Source organism: Triticum aestivum, chromosome 4A (assembly GCF_018294505.1).
Source record: "Triticum aestivum cultivar Chinese Spring chromosome 4A, IWGSC CS RefSeq v2.1, whole genome shotgun sequence".
Taxonomy (NCBI): Eukaryota; Viridiplantae; Streptophyta; class Magnoliopsida; order Poales; family Poaceae; genus Triticum; species Triticum aestivum.
In genome coordinates, this window is record NC_057803.1 from 343,086,099 (window position 1) to 343,102,394 (window position 16,296).

A 16,296-nucleotide genomic window follows, 5' to 3' on the forward strand; every position below is an offset into this window, starting at 1 on the left:
CAAGGTGGGGACGGGTGGCCATGGCGGCAAACATGACCAAGGAGGCATGACACGAGCAGAGCAGCGAGCAGCGCGGGTAAGTCAGTGGTGGCAGCGACGTGACCTCTTACGTCGGCGGCGGTGATCCCGTACCGTGGAGGCGACTCCGTACGTCGGCGGCACGAGATCGCACGAGATCCGGCTGTGAGATCGGCGGCGGCGGCTGTGAGATCGCATGAGATCGGGCCGCATCGGGTCGACGGAGCAGTAGGGGCGGCGCCGGAGCACGAGGAGAGGGAAGGAGAGAGGCCGCATCGGAGGGGTGGATCGAGAGGATCGGCGGCACTGTGTGCCTGTGTCCTCCAGGAGGATCGATAGGGTTTTTTTGCGGTGTGTTCTTTTTGCGTGCGCGCGTGGGGTGTGGAGGGAGACGGAGAAAAACCAGCAAAATAAAATGGACGAAAGTGGTGGGACGAAAATAAACTGTGGATATTTTCACCAACTCACACATTAAGAGTAGAGATTTTGCTTCGTAGTATGTCTTAAGGACCAAACCTATTTGACTCATGCTCCAGAAGGTCTATTGCGGGAAATTGATGTCAAAGAGGGAGAGAGAGCACATCAAAGCTTATCATATGGGAAAGAGAGCACATCTTTTCAGATGTTAGTAAAACGAAGAGGAGAGAAGTCACATGTTTGTAAGAGGGGAAAGACATGTCAATATATGATTGTTTGCACCTTCTCATTGCTCAAAAATTTCTTGCTCTGGTTTTCTCTCACCCTACGTTCTCCTATTATCCAATATCAGATTCAAGGAGAGAAAGAGTCCATGTCTAGCAAAGAAAAACTTTGAAATTCTTTGCATATCTTTAATCCTTGGGGACATGTCTATCCAAATGAAGTACTAAGTAATCACCCATTTCATGTCATCCCAATCTTGGTACTCTTGTGGTTTCCTGAACTTGCCTTAATTAGAGTGTTCTTGCGTTATCTAACCTTATTTTCTCAAGTTCACCTCCTCCAAAGCTAGCTCAAGACCACAAGGTAAGTATATGTATCACACTCATGTGCATTATGATCTCTTGCTGCTGCACATATTGTTTGCAAGAAGGATTCGTGAACATGAAGGTACACTTTTTTTATTTACATCATCTGCTTTGATGCATATAGCCAAGATACATGTAACTCATTACTTGCTTTGACATGCTTACGCATTCACATGTTCTTATATTCCATCTTTACATGATTACATACATGTGGGGGGAGCCTATGCATTTTACATGTCCTTTCAAAGATTTACTTGTTACTCTTCATATCTTTATACAAAACTTTGATGTATGTTGTCATCAATTACCAAAAAGGGGAAGATTGAAAGCACAAGTGCTCTCTGGGTGATTTTGGTAATTAATATCAACATATATCTGGTTGGACTAATAATTTTATCTAGTATATTTCAGATGAGTTCAACAATGGCGTGGCAAGGGCAAGAGCATGTGGAACCCCTTCAAAATGCTAAGGACAAAGATTGGCAAAGGCTCAAGACTCTTCATTTTCATTTTAGTGATCCAAGATCACATTGAGTCCATAGAAAAGACAATACTATTAAAAGGGCATGAGGTGTTCCTTAATGATCTACTTGCTCACAGTGCTTAGTGATATTGCTCCAAAACCCTCAGCCACTTTCTCATTTCCACATATGTCCAAAACCTAAAAGTCAAACACGGCCCCACCGATTTGATCTATCCAACGCCACCGAGTTTATTTGACCTAGTCAGTGCCAGAAACCCTAAACGGTCTCACCGATCGGGATCTTGGTCTCACTGAGATGGCCTTGCAAACTCTTTGTTGCATGTTGTAATTATTTCATTCTCACCGAAATGTGCAATCGGTCCCACTGAGTTTGCTTGACTAGCTCTTTGTTTGCTCATTGCTGAAATCGGTCTCACCGAGATGAGGTTTTGCCCTAACCCTAGCACATCAGTCCCATCAAGTTGATCATGTTGGTCCCACCAAGATTCCTAACGTTCACATTTTGAACTGAATCGGTCTCACCAATTTCTTCTATTCGATCTGACCGAGTTGGGTCAAATGTGTGTAACCGTTGGATTTTGTGTGGAGGCTATATATAGCCCTCCACCCCTTCTCCATTTGAGAGAGAGCCATCAAAACGTGCGTACACTTCCACTACTCATTTTCTGTGAGAGAACCACCCACTCATGTGCTGAGACCAAGTTTTTTTTGGACCTTCACTTTTTTTATGGCCTCTTTTTTTTTCTTTTTTTATTTTTTGTCCGGAGTCTCATACCGAGTTATGGGGGAATCATAGTCTCCATCATCCTTTCCTCACATGAGACAATGCTCTAATAATGATGATCATCACACTTTTGTTTACTTACAACTCAAGAATTACAACTCGATACTTAGAACAAAATATGACTCTATATGAATGCCTCCGGCGGTGTACCAGGATGTGCAATGGATCAAGAGTGACATGTATGAAAGAATTATGAATGGTGACTTTGCCACAAATATGATGTCAACTACATGATCATGCAAAGCAATATTACAATGATGAAGCGTGTCATAATAAACGGAACGGTGGAAAGTTGCATGGCAATATATTTCGTAATGGCTATGAAAATGCCATAATAGGTAGGTATGGTGGTTGTTTTAAGAAAGGTAATGGTGGGTGTATGGTACCGGCGAAAGTTGCGCGGCACAACAGAGACTGGCAATGATGGAAGAGTGAGAGTGTGTATAATCCATGGACTCAACATTAGTCATAAAGAACTCACATACTTATTGGAAAAATCTATTAGTTATCGAAACGAAGTACTGTGTGCATGCTCCTATGGGGATAGATTGGTAGGAAAAGACCATTGCTCATCCCCGACCGCCACTCATAAGGAAGACAATCAATAAATAAATCATGCTCCGACTTCATCACATAATGGTTCACCACTACGGGAGTCATAAAATTTAACACAAGTATCTCTCAAACTCACAACTACTCAACTAGCATGACTCTAATATCATCATCTTCATATCTCAAAACAATCATCAAATATCAAACTTCTCATAGTATTCAATGCACTCTATATGAAAATTTTTATTATACCCATCTTGGATGTCCATCATAATAGGACTAATTTCATAACCAAAGCAAATTAACATGTTGTTCTAAAAGATTCTCAAAATAATATAAGTGAAGCATAAGAGTTAGACAATTTCTTCAAAATAAAACTACCGCCATGCTCTAAAAAGATATAAGTAAAGTACTAGAGCAAATGATAGACTACTCCAAAAGATATAAGTGAAGATCAATGAGTAGTTGAATAATTATGTAACTATGTGAAGACTCTCTAACATTTAAGAATTTCAGATCTTGGTATTTTATTCAAACTTCAAGCAAAACAAAAGAAAAGAAAATAACGATCCAAGCAAAACACATATCATGTGCTAAATAAAAATATAGCCTCAAGTAAAGTTACCGATGAACGAAGACGAAAGAGGGGATGCCCCGGAAGGCATCCCCAAGCTTAGGCTCTTGGTTGTCCTTGAATATTACCTTGGGGTACCTTGGGCATCCCCAAGCTTAGGCTATTGCCACTCCTTATTCCGTAGTCCATCGAATCTTTACCCAAAACTTGAAAACTTCACAACCCAAAACTTAACAGAAAATCTCATGAGCTCCGTTAGTATAAGAAAATAAATCATCACTTTTGGTATTGTTGTGGACTCATTCTAAATTCATATTGGTGTAATATTTATTGTGTTCCAACTTCTCTATGGTTCATACCCTCCGATACTACTCATAGATTCATCAAAATAAGCAAACAACACATAGAAAATAGAATCTGTCAAAAATAAAACAGTCTGTAGTAATCTGTAGGTTTGGAATACTTCTGTAGCTCTAAAACTCCTGAGAAATTAAGAAGTCCTAAAAAATATGTTTATTAATCTACTGCAAGTGGAATTGGTATTTTATCGCTCTAGTAAAAAACTAAAATTATTCTTATGAGCGCATACTTTCTGGTTTTTACAGCAAGATCAAATAACAATCACCCAAGAAGATCATAAAGGCTTTACTTGGCACAATCACTAATTAAAACATAAAAAACACAATCATAACAGAAGCTAGATTAATTAATTATTACTAAACAGAAGCAAAAAGCAAAGAGCAAAAATAAAATTGGATTGCCTCCCAACAAGCGCTATCGTTTAACGCCCCTAACTAGGCATGATGATTTCAATGATGCTCACATAAAAGATAAGAATTGAAACATAAAGAGAGCATCACGAAGAATATGACTAGCACATTTATGTCTAACCCACTTCCTATACGTAGGGATTTTGTGAGTAAACAACTTATAGGAACAATAATCAACTAGCATAGGAAGGCAAAACAAGCATAGCTTCAAGATTTTCAACATGTAGAAAGGAAACTTGATATTATTGCAATTCCTACAAGCATATATTACTCCCTCATAATAATTTTCAGTAGCATCATGAATGAATCCAGCAATATAACTTTTACATAAAGCATTTTTTTCATGAGCCACAATCATAGAATTTTTTTTACTCTCCACATAAGTAAAATTCTTCTCATTCGGAATAGCGAGAGCATCATAAGAAACTCGAATACTATAAATTGTTTCCACATTAAAGGAGAAATGTTCAGAAAAAGGATAATCATAACCATGACAAGTTTTATAAATATAATCATCTCTGCTTTTTATAGCATAAGTATCATCATAAGTAGTAATTTTGTTCTCATCATAATCAATTAAAACCTTTTCCAAGATGATGGAATCATTACTAAATAAAGTCATGACCTCTTCAAATCCACTTTCATAATTGTCACAATAAGATTCAACATCCTCCAAAATAGTGGGATCATTACTTCCTAAAGTTGACACTCTTCCAAACCCACTTTTATCAATATAACCATCATAAATAGAAGGCATACTATCATCATAATCTAAGCAACTGAAGAAAACTCATATAGAAATACAGGTTTTGCTTCCAAAAAAGGCGCTCTAATCGTACTCGAGCCCTTACGAGGTAGTGATGAGTTTCACGCGCTCTAAGCCCCAGTAGATGCTATTCGTACAGTATGTTTGCAACGAGCGAAAGTTATGAAAATTTGCATATTAAAACTTGGAAGGTTAAATAAATCATATTCATGAAACATAACATCCCCAAATTTGAGACAAACATTAATTGCAGCAAATAAATTCTCAAACATGTCATTCTCATCAAACATAGCATCCTTAAGCTTGAGCCTTTTCATATCATAAGCATAATCACTCTCATCATTAATAGTATGGATAGCACCTATAGTATTGACATTATCATCACGAGTAGAATGCCTGTGCGTTGCCACGGACATTTTAAAAAATCGACTGGTTTGTCATGATAATGTTCCACTGGAAAAAACATATGAGGTTTACAGATATATGATATTCCCCCGCACACGTGGTGATTATGCCAATATTATGACACTGGCAAACCTCAAAAAAAATTATGACACTGGCAGAATCCACGCACTAAACATGTGATGGTGACCAGGCTTGGTTAGCGGTTGAAACGTGCCTATGTTTAAGAAATGTTTACTCAAAACAGATAGTTCCGGGGATAATTTATTTGAAGGAAAAGGAGATATTTGGGTACAACCCAAATTACCGCATACATTTTACGGAACAAATTTCATCAACTCACCATCTAAAATAGATGGACTTCTTATTAGGGGTAGATAGAGTTGCAGAATAATAGAAAACGATGTTATATATACTCCATGATGGACTTTCTTATTATGGCCATAATTCTGTGAAGCAAATAGTGAAGACTCAATAGCATGAAGTTATTCCTTTTAAAAGGTAAGTCACATAACACCTATAAATCTATTTTTCCTTCCTCTTGGACACACAATAAACCGTGTCATTCTATATAGAGGAAATAAACTAATAACTACAAACAATAGCCTTCTACTTCGCGCAACAATCAGTATAAATATATTTTTATGACATTGTGCTAACGGGATCTAGGGGGTGGCTTCCCCGCCCATGCATCACCGTAACTTGGAGGTTGCGGTAAATTGATAGTCTTGGAAGAGTGGGCTTGGTCAAGTCGGTCATGTAGTAGCAGTAGCACATGCATAAAAGTTTCAGGCGATATTTCCATTTTTTAGTGAAATGAAAGTAGAGAAGGATAAGCTAAGGCCATGTATGCACAACCAACATATGAAAGACCAATGTACTTGTAACGCCCTCGATGCGGCTATATCTCCCACGTGTCGAAGCACGACTTAGAGGCATAACCGCATTGAAAGCAATGTCGCAAGTGAGGTAATCTTCACACAACCCATGTAATACATAAGGGAAAGAGATACATAGTTGGCTTACAATCGCCACTTCACACAATTACATGAATAAAGCATTACATCATCCAGATACAATCAAGGTCCGACTACGGAACCAAAATAAAAGAAGAACCCCAAATGCGACAAAGGTCCTCGATCGACCCCAACTGGGCTCCACTACTGATCAACTAGAACGAAACAACACAAAGGGCAAGATCTTCATCGAGCTCCTCCTTGAGCTTGGTTGCGTCATCTGCACGGTAACATAGGCACCTGCAAACTGGTTTTGAAAGTATCTGTGAGCCACGGGGACTCAGCAATCTCGCACCCGCGAGATCAAGACTATTTAAGCTTATGGGTAAGGATGGAGTAATGAGGTGGAGCTGCAGCAAGCGACTAGCATATATGGTGGCTAACAAACGCAAATGAGAGCGAGAAGAGAAGGCAAAGCACGGTCGATAAAAGTATGATCAAGAAGTGATCCTATAACAACCTACGTCAGGCATAACTCCAACAACCATGTTCACTTCCCGGACCCCGCCGGAAAGAGACCATCATGGTTACACACGCGGTTGATGTATTTTAATTAAGGTCAACTTCGGGTTTTCTACAACCGGACGTTAACAAATTCCCATCTGCCCATAACCGCGGGCACGGCTTTCGAAAGTTCAAATCCCTGCAGGGGAGTCCCAACTTAGCCCATGACAAGCTCTCACGGTCAACGAAGGAATAGACCTCCACCCGAGACATTCCGATCAGACTCGGTATCCCGGTACAACAAGACATTTCGACAGGGTAAAACTAAACCAGCAACACCGCCCGAATGTGCCGACAAATCCCGATAGGAGCTGCACATATCTCTGTCTCAGGGCACACTCAGATTGTCTTAGGTACGGGTAGGCCAGCCCAGAGTTGCCCCTGGTAGCCACCGGTAGCTGACAGGTGGACCAACACTCAGAGGAGCACTGGCCCGGGGGGTAAAATAATGATGACCCTTGAGTCTACAGAACCCAAGGGAAAGAAAAGGCTAGGTGGCAAATGGTAAAACCAATGTTGGGCATTGCTGGAAGAGCTTTACTTAAGACGAACTGTCAAGGGGTTCCCATAATAGCCCAACCGTGTAAGGAACGCAAAATCCGGGAACATAACACCGATATGACGGAAACTAGGGCGGCAAGAGTGGAACAAAACACCAGGCATAAGGCCGAGCCTTCCACCCTTTACCAAGTATATAGATGCATTAATTAAGTAAGGTATATTGTGATATCCCAACAAGTAAATAAAAGTTCCAACAAGGAACGGCTCCAATCTTCACCTGCAACTAACAACGCTATAAGAAGGGCTGAGCAAAGCAGTAACATAGCCAATCAACGGTTTGCTAGGACAATGGTGGGTTAGAGGTTCAACATGGCAATTGGGAGGCTGACAAGCAAAAGGTAGGCATCGTAGCAGTGGCAAAGCAAAAGAGCGAGCAAACTAGCATAGCAAAGATAGTAGTGATTTCGAGGGTATGATCATCTTGCCTGCACAGTTGTCAGAGTTGACTGGATCCTCACAAGCAAACTCAACGGGCTCCTCGGTAGTGAACTCGTCTCCCGGCTCTACCCAACAAGACAAACAAGCAACAAGGATACAATCAACCACGGGCAAGACCAAGCAATATGATGAAACGACGATATGCTATGCGGGATGCGATGCGGGATGCAAAATGCAAGATATGACAGGAAATGCATGAACCTGGCATCAACTTGGAAAACCAAGTGTTCCACTGGATAGAGGGGATGAAATCGCTTGAAAACGATATAAAGATCATTGGAATCGGAGCTACGGTTTGGAAATGGCAAGCGTTTTAAGATATGACACCGGTATGCGATTTACAGCAAGTAGGCATCTAAATGCAACAAAATGAACATGCTACAGCCACCAAACATGAAAACAAAATACATGGCAGTGATGTACACAAGATGGTTGACAAAACACTAGCACTGAGCCATAGGCAAATTCATCCATTAAGAGGTTCAAACAAGCATGGCTAAAACGCAAATGCAAAACAGATTTCAGACTTAGTGAAATTAACACTAGTCTGAAATTTCAGATCACGATGCTCTCTTCGGAGTAGTAAAACAACATGATAGAAAACCTGAACATGACAAGTAAGAACATGGCATGGAGCTACTCAATAAGCTTAAAAAAACACCCAAAGTGACCTGGGGCCAAAAGGGTTCACAAAATACTCTACCGAGCTCACGAACATAGCTCGAACACAATCAGTTTTCAGACTTAGTGAAAACTGAGACACGCTGAAATATAACTCGCGAAGGCATGTAAACGAGCTCGATGCACTCACTACGGTGCAAGTCATGGCAAGGAAAGCATATAACCAGCAAGAAGGCACAAAGTGCTAGCTACCCATGGCAAGAACGAAGGCATAGCATGCATGGAACACTAACGGTAGCATCGGCAAAATCGCAAACAAGTTGACGATCTGCCCAGATTAACAACGAAGCAAAAGTTGAGCTCGATTGAGTCAACCTAGAGCACTCCACATATGCAAACAAAGACATGGATGGATAGAGCATAACATAATTATCAAAACTCCCTTACTGATCATCCTCAAAAGAGGCACGGATCACTAGGAAACAAGCTGGACATATAGCATCATGAACTAAAATATCCCAGACTTAGTGAAAATCACTGTCCCTGAAATCTGCAATCTCAGGTACCTCTCTTCGCAAGCTTGCACAAGACAACACACACATCCTAAAAATGCATGGGTGGCACCTCTGGAAAGAAGACAAAATGCTTAACAATTCATCCCAAAGGGGCACAGGCATATCATGCACGAATTAAACATGGCAAAAATGACAAAAGTGCATGATGAACTAACGGATCTGCAATTTAACTCACGAAGCCTCCTTCTAACAGCATTTTGGGCATCAAGATGACCTCAAATGCAAATGATGCAATGGAATTAAATGATGTACATGTCGAGACGAAGATTTTGATATATCATATGCCCAAAACGAAGCTACGGTTACGGAGATACGAGCAGTCAAAGTATGCATAAAAAACTGGGAGTTAGGGTTTCGAGGGAGAGAGGGTCAACCTAGATCTAGATCCGGCTACTGTAGCAGCACTGTAGCACCCGCGCGAGTTCGCCGGAGACGGCTCGCCGGAGCCGGTGGAGGCGGCCGGAGCAGCGGGGAGAGGCCGGGGCGGCGCCGGGAAGGTCGGGGGAGACCGGTGGCGGCGCCCGGCGGCGGCGGTGGCGGCCCGCGCGCCGGCGAGGAGGTGCGGGCGGCGGCCGGCCTCGGGCTCGCCGGAGATGACCCGCGGCGGCGACGGCGGCTCCGGTCGCCGGAGCCCGAAGAGGCGGCGGCGCGCGTGGAGGAAGGAGGCGGCGGGGCGCGCGTGGAGGAGCCGGGTCGCGGGGGCCGGATCCGGGCCTCCCGGCCCGCGGCGGCGGCGGCGAGGAGGTGCGCCTGCCACGTGGCGGCACCGGAGTGGTCGGGGGCGCCGGCGGACGTGTCCGGTCAGGCGGCGGACATGTCCGTCGGTGGCTGGGAGCTGTTTTTTTTAGCTAGGGTTTCGGACGGGGGAAGAAGAGATCCGAATGGAGGGGGTATAAATAGGCATAGAGGGAGCTAGGAGAGTCCAAATGAGGTGCGGTTTTCGGCCACACGATCGTGATCGAACGCTCTAGGACATGGAGCAGGGTTTGGTGGGTTTTGGGCCAAATTTGGGGGGGTGTTGGGCTGCAACACACACGAGGCCTTTTCGGTCCCTCGGTTAACCGTTGGAGTATCAAACGAAGTCCAAATGATACGAAACTTGACAGGCGGTCTACCAGTAGTAAACCAAGGCCGCATGACAAGTTTCGGTCCAATCCAGAAATGTTTAATCCCCACACAAGAAAGAAAGGTAGAAATGACTACCGGAGGAGAACGAAGCGCCGGATTGCAAAACGGACAACGGGGAAAATGCTCGGATGCATGAGATGAACATGTATGCAAATGAAATGCGCATGATGACATGATATGAGATGCATGACACACAAGCAATGACAACGCAACAACAGCGAATAACTGCACGACACCTGGCACATCGGTCTCGGGGCGTTACAGTACTATAGTCGGACATCATTTCAGTTCATAGATAATCAGTGAACAAGAGGGCATCAATTTAGTTCAAAACCAACCTTCTATATAAATTCATGCTAATTGAAAGGGTAAAACTACTAACCCATCTCCAGTAATTCTACAGCCAGAGAAAGTTAGAACATAACTGCTCATTATAAATTCTAGAAATGATTTTCATCACTATTCCATGTTACAAAAAATACCCCCACCCAAAGGTTAAAACCTAAGAGAGAGAAAAATGTATTTCAGAGTTCATGTAATATCCAGAAAATATTGAGCATCAACTGATCCACACATATTGCAGCCTAGAGAAAATGGCTATCTGAATTTATAAGAACTTATGAATGCTTAATAAAATCAATTAGCTTTAGGAGAAACATACTCAACCACTATCTGAGTCAACTGTTACTCATTAATTCCCTATTATGACTTTTTGTGCTACCACTACAACCTAAAACAGTAAATCATATAACAGCAAATTAAGGTACATCCAAGTGAATCGGACCCTGATTACTCTATGTACAAAGGATCACCAATTGGTTTCTTATACATATATAAAGATTGATCCGCATATTGAATTTAGTATTATCAGAAGAATATGCGATTGATGCACATAACTATTGCTTGTGCTTAAAAAATACAAATTGGCAATGTGGATGTAAAACTGCAACCAATGGTATAAAATGAGCTATTCTGCTTCCGCTCGTTAGATTTTCAAAGACGATTTAATGAGTGGCAAGCACAAACAATAGTTTCCACTGCAAATAACCCCCAAAACGAAAAGGAAACAAGCTAGTGTGGAATGGGTAATACACCAGAGACCACTATTGCACTAATTGACGATAAATAAATATAGAAGGTGGAGGGATAAATGTCTCAATGGCTTTAAAACATGAAAATTCTTTAGACGAACTTGTAAGCAGGACTCACGTGTTCACACCTTCAGCACCAGATTCAAGCAAGAATAAACATACACCCACATATGGAGTCTCATATTCCAACTATAGAATGGATCCATAACTGCATATTTCCTAATAAATTCATCAAATAATGTTAATTAGCATAGCCATCTTGTATATATGGCTTTACTCTGGAGATAAAATTATTAATATCTGCTAGATACAATAATGTTCTAGACATTGTTGTGAGCAAAAAATATGGGTCTCCAAATCTGAACTAACAATATTAGCCCAACAGATTAGGAAATCTGCTCCTACATGCATGCATGATAGACCATCGATCTTATCTTCATAAACGAAAAGGAAAAGAATGAGAATAAAACAAATTGTAGTGACTGTGGGTACGAACATTTTCAGCAATCAGCAGTCATGCATTTAAAATGTCTGAGATGCTTCCGATTCCCCCACCAATTGAAACACCCTGATAAAAGCTCTAATCAGATCCAGCGACTCGGCAAAAATACAAAAAAAGGAAAAGAGCTTCCACTAAAAGCAATTGGTACCGTTCTTTCCTTCTTCTTATTTTCCGAAGGCAACCAATTTTCATCTCTCAAAGCTTCATCAGCTGCACATAGAGCATATATGCTATAAATCCCATTCTTTCATTCTTCTGATTTTCCGAAGGCAGACAATTTGCATCCCTAAAAGACTCATCAGCTGCACATAGAGCATATGCTATAAATCCCGATATAGATCTACTGTCATGGAAACAAAAATGTTCAATAACCAATTCGAAATATGAAACAAAGTTTAACTATGAGACACAAAACGTCACCAGTTACATATTAGTCATATGATAGCATCTCATCAGAACATAACAGATTTCCAATTGTAGAAGAGAGACAATCGGTCTACCACAATGAACGTGTAATTAATAACTTCTATCTACTTAAATCATATAGATACCTGGCAGAAGAAACGCCAAAGATAGGTCCAACAACGAGTTGTGGCATTGTAGACTGTTACTCCAAATGGCACTGAAGATAAGGGTCCTTATATCAGCACCAGTTATCACATGACAGTATTGCAGCATTGTCTACGGGAAAGCATGTATAGTATGCTGAAACATAACAACCTTATTTAAATTTCTCTTGAGCGGCTTATACATGAAATCCAAGAATGCACTGATACAGATACATGTATTAGTATAAGGCTGATAAGGATACGTAAATTCGCCATTTCCTAAAAGCACCAATATGGGGATACGCTTTTTTTAGTTCACAAAAAATATATCATCACCATCGGCTAATTAAAATTCAGTTCATTGAATCAGTACACAACTTCATCAGCATTTTGTGCATAACATTCCCATCAGCGAGGGTGAGTTACCGAGCATGGCACAGAGCAGGGCCGACCTCGGCAGGTGTGGGCAGAGTGCTCACCAGTCCGGTCAGATCTGCCAACATCCCGAGCTCCACCATGGCAGGCAACTCAAAGTCCCGGCCTTTGGCGAGAGAACAAACACAACCAGTAGTCAACAAGATGAGAAGAAGCAAGAAATCACGCTGGATCAAAAGGATGTTAAGTAGCAATTCATATATGATAAATCACAAGTGGAACAATCATGTGCAGAAAAGGGAACAACAATCCAATCTCACAGCTATAGTGGGAAAACCAATTTATACCGGATAGTTAGGCCTCGTGTCCACACCTCCTCGTCGAAGAAATACATGGGAGTGACAACTACGAAACTAAAGCAAAACAACACAGAAGAAACCTACCCATGAGAATAGAAAAATAACTAAAATAATAATAATTGGAAGAGAATGAATGGAGTTACCGTCAGCCAGCTAAGGTCTTGATCATTAGTTTCCTTTTATATTGAGGGATTGATTGTTACTTTCCTACCCAGGCAAACATATAACTAATAATATATATGCTGTGAAAGAAAAATAAGATATAGAGTAGCCTTAGAAATACTTCTCTTTTCCTACTTAAGCGATGGTGTATGAGCATGAATTAAATCTAATTTTGAGGGGTTGCATACGAGATTGTATTCAATAATTCATATGATAGCAAAAAAAATGCTTCCATCCTGATCTTTCACACCCAATAATTATTTGTCTTATCCTTTATAACATATTGTATATCTGTTTCCCACATTAATATCTATTTCCCTAGCACTACATGACCATCAGGTAATGTAGGTGCTGAACATTACGACTGATAAGCTTCTTGTCAGCAAAAACACTTTAAAAGTCAATGCTGAAAAGATAGTACATCTACTTGAAGCAGCAAGAATGCAGCACACAATTACATACATATATCATTTATAAATGTAATCTTCGTTCCTACTTAACAATGGAACTGCCAGCGGGGATGCATAATATAAACCCAGATGCAATAATTGATGTCTATACTTTACTGGGTGATGGGAACATGTAGGCTGCATCATACGAATCCATAAGCAATTGGAATTCTACAAGGAGGCAAACAAATCGCTATGTGAGAATGACTCTTTCCTCGATAATGGCTGTTTTTATGTTTCGAACAAAACAACGGCAAAGCTTATGAGACCTTGTTTGGTCTGATCCTATGAGAGAATGTAAGCCCTGCCCAAATTGAACAACACTACAGAGGACTAAAAAACAGAGTGCAAATTCAGGAGGACTAAACCATTACATACCCAGTGGTCATTCACATCGACTACCTTAGTCCTGTGTCGTTCTCCAACAGCACATCGTCCATGGCCATGGCCTCGCACAACATCGTCCAGCGCAGCAGCGATGCCTGCTGCACACATTCTTCCAGTTTACGCTCTCCACATGCCGCAAAAGACCAACGAAACACATCCGTGCATGAATCATTCAACAAGGTGGCCCAAATCAGTGCCAATTCAAGGCCAGCAGTAGCAAAAATCATGTACATAATGAGAATTTCAAAAGGAAAGATCATGCATATATATATATACATATATATATATATATAGGGAAAATAGATACTACCACCTAGTGGTAGTTACCTCCTACCTTGTTACCATTAGATCCATCAAGATTCGTGCATACTTAACGGGTACGTGGGAGAAAAAAAATTGGGTTCTGTTACTTTCTGCCCGTTTGGATCTTAACTATATGCCCTATGTTTCAGGTCGCACCAAACTAGAGGATAAACCATCCTCTCCCTCTAACATGCTGCCAAAATAAATTTAGTTATTTGCCACCGAAAGGAACGCCGCCGGCCATCCACCAAACTGTGACAAAAAGGGTCTACGAGTTTCATTGTTCATCATTGTGGTCTAGAGCAGCGAAGCCATCGACGTCCTGCCCATATGCTTCAAATTATGGAGAACAATACTCCACTGGTGCATTAGAAGATGCGTGTGTATGTCTAGCTGATCTAATCTCTTGCTATAATTGCATCACATGCAGTTCTTACTTTTGAGATTGAAATCTATTTTTAACACTAATAGACATGATTTTGAGGAATCCAAGAATTTGGTAAAAGTTAAATGTCAAATGTATAGGGATTATTAGTATTATCTTTCTCATACCTTCTCTTCATTCTGAAAAAGACAATGATTAGAGATATATATACCATGCAGATAATTGAGATTTTGTTAACACGTGCTACACACATCAACCTGCACTGTGTTGGTAAATTATTCAAAAAAAAATTAAATTGACATAGAGCAGGAAGAAATCATATTTCAGTCTTGAAATAGAAAAATAGTATACCTATTATCCCATCTCAGTAAATATTTGCCACTCAAGACAGTAGTACAATAATCTGTACCAACAATATAGGGCAGGTCATAACCAAAAACTCAAGACGAGTTTGAGCTCTTTATTGAGAATCAGACCAAGAACCATAGAAAATTTAAGAAAGAAGACGGAAGACGAGGCATAGCTTACTGTGTGGTTGGACCCGATCCAGCCGAAGAGGAAGCAATCAGGCATCATGGACCCTGTTGCGGAAGGCCTGGATGGCAAATAAGGACCCCAGCCGGTAGGGCGGTGTTTTGAGCAATGGCAAGACGGAGACGTCGACATGCTTCACGAGCAGCCCCGGGACAGACTCCTCAAACACCTCCACTGCTATTCAACGAAGGGTCAGGTACGTCTGTGTCTGTGCGTGCGTGAGCAAAGAGAAGAAGGTTCAGATCAGAGAGCGTACTGGCGTGGAGGAGCCTTGCGAAGAGAGCCCATCCTCGAGATGCCCAATCCATACCATACTGCATCCCGCGCAGCCGCCGTTGACGACCGAAGCACATCGTCCCACTTCGATTCCATCCAGTGGGAGGTCCGCGACATCCATATGGAGCCACCTCCGTTGCCAATTCCACCTCCCGAGTACCGCATCACCAGGTTGTCTTCTTCATCTCCGGCAAGCCAACGCCATCGGATTTTCGTAACCTCCATGACGCCTCAAGAGTGGAGTAGACACAGGGGTCGTGATGTGGGCGCTGAAAAGGGAGGAGGTGGGCAGGGCTCCGGGGTATGCGTGGGTGCGCGGAGAGAGAGAGAGGGTCGCCACCGCCACCGCCGCCGCCGTGATCCAGATCGAGTTCCCAGGCGCGGGGAGAGATTGTTAGGTTTTTTTCTTTGTGTGAGGGGTCGTCGTATGGTTCTTTTTCGCGAGGGCGGTTGTCGTCCAGTTTTTTTCTCATGCGAGGGGGCGTCGTGCTTGGGTGTGAGGGAGGTGGGAGGATTGATAAAAAAATCAGCAAAAATAAACCGTGAAGACTATTCATCAACTCGTCCATTAGGAGTAGAGATCACAATGAGTAATAGGAGCAACATCATTTAGGAGGGATACCTTTTTACCTTTGTTTTTTAATTTTTTTCTTTTTCTTCTTAGCATCATATGGGTTTAACCCTTTTTTTGGAGCTCCTTATTAATGAGATTGGTTGGATAGAAG

At 41.7% G+C, this 16,296-nt stretch overlaps 1 long non-coding RNA gene across 2 annotated transcripts; it reads right to left on the minus strand.

Moving 5' to 3' along the window:
- Nucleotides 1-7,863: 7,863 nt before the first annotated feature.
- LOC123082004 (uncharacterized) lies at nt 7,864-15,971 on the minus strand. Of its 2 annotated transcripts, XR_006438900.1 has the most exons (10): nt 15,552-15,971; nt 15,290-15,469; nt 15,113-15,164; nt 13,064-15,023; nt 12,768-12,882; nt 12,345-12,415; nt 11,942-12,095; nt 11,788-11,859; nt 11,420-11,510; nt 7,864-7,941 (listed from the first exon to the last, which is right to left on the minus strand). It is a non-coding gene; the product is annotated as an uncharacterized lncRNA (long non-coding RNA). The 2 variants fall into 2 exon arrangements; XR_006438899.1 differs by having other exon boundaries at nt 13,064-15,164.
- Between the last annotated feature and the right edge of the window lie 325 nt (nt 15,972-16,296).